The following is a 1,424-nucleotide window of genomic DNA, read 5'->3' on the forward strand; positions in this document are numbered from 1 at the left end:
TGCAGGCGGGGCCGGGACATGAATCATTTGATCAGGGGATCAGCTCTTTCCTGAGAGATGTGGGTGGCTCTGAGAAGAGCCTTTGTGTTCAGATGTTTACAAGTTTCCCACGCTCTTTCACTTCTTTCCAGACCCTGCTTTCTGAGCCTTCGCGGCTTTCGGCTTGACCTTGCTCTTCCATGTCTGCACTTTCATCAGCGCCTTTCCGCCCGCTGCACTCTTGCCTTTTTTGACCTTCTTCGCAGGAAACTTTTTCTGAAGTGCTGCTTTCTTCACCGCCTTATTTGGCGTTGCCATCTTCTTGCTGCTCGTTTTCTTGGCTGTGACTTTCTTTGTTGTCACTTTCTTGTCTGCTGGTTTCTTCATTAAAGATTTCTTGGTTGCTGGTTTCTTCGCTAAAGATTTCTTGTCTGCTGGTTTCTTCGCGAAAGATTTCTTGTCTGCTGGTTTCTTCTCGAAAGATTTCTTGTCTGCTGGTTTCTTCACCTTCTTTCCCACTTTTACCTGGGTTTTCCTTCTTGCTGATTTTGAAGGAGCCGGAGGCGCCCTGTCCCTTGCTCTGCACCAGGGAGCCTTTGTTCACATTCCTCTTGATACTTTGCTTGATCTGGGTCCTGAGCTTCTCCTGAGCGGTGGCAGACCTGCAAGGAATCAACTATCAGCTAGCGTATGAAGCGAGACCAAGGCTCAGGGCCTTCAGTTACCTGGAGGGGAGTCGGAGAGGCAGCGGATCCTGTGAGGAACCACAATCCAGGAAGGATGAGAAGGTCATTGTCAGGGTACAGAGGAGATTAAGTTAAAGATTTACCAGTTTATAAGCAAGCGCAGAGCCAAGGAATGGTGCTGGGGCAGATCAAATAATAGGAAGCTGTGAGCAGTTGAAAGGCAAGAGTGATGAAATGACAGAAGAGATGATGGTGCAAGGCAAAAGTCAGGCAAAGAATAAATAACATTTTATAAGCACAGATACCAGGAGTGGGGTTTGAACCCACATAGACACATGTCGATTGGATCTTAAGTCGAACACCTTAACCACTCGGTCATCCTGGTACATTAACCCACCGCTGAAAATGAAATTTAATGTGATCCAGGTGCCATCTGGCCTTTTACAATATAAAGTTGATTCCTCTCCCATGCTGAATTGGACCCTTCATTATTTATGAACCTCAATCGGATCACCCCTCAGTCTAGGTTTCTCTAAGGTGTAGGGTCCCAACTCTTTTAGTCTAATTTGATAACCAAGATGTCTTATACTGGGAATTAGTCGAATGTCTCTCCTCTGTCCCCTTTCCAAAGCCTCAATATCACCTATCATGTGAGGAGACCAAGACTGGATACAATATTCCAAGTGAGTCCTGACCAATGTTTCATAAAAGGACAAATTCGGGACATCTCAGATACTGAAGGAATCCGTGTCCAGAAGC

The 1,424-nt window shown here is 46.1% G+C and overlaps 1 non-coding gene across 1 annotated transcript; it reads right to left on the reverse strand.

Moving 5' to 3' along the window:
- Positions 1 to 967: 967 nt before the first annotated feature.
- On the reverse strand, positions 968 to 1,050 carry trnal-uaa (transfer RNA leucine (anticodon UAA)). The gene has a single exon. It is a non-coding gene; the product is annotated as a tRNA-Leu (tRNA).
- Between the last annotated feature and the right edge of the window lie 374 nt (positions 1,051 to 1,424).

Source organism: Heterodontus francisci, unplaced genomic scaffold (assembly GCF_036365525.1).
Source record: "Heterodontus francisci isolate sHetFra1 unplaced genomic scaffold, sHetFra1.hap1 HAP1_SCAFFOLD_52, whole genome shotgun sequence".
In the NCBI taxonomy this organism is placed as follows: Eukaryota; Metazoa; Chordata; class Chondrichthyes; order Heterodontiformes; family Heterodontidae; genus Heterodontus; species Heterodontus francisci.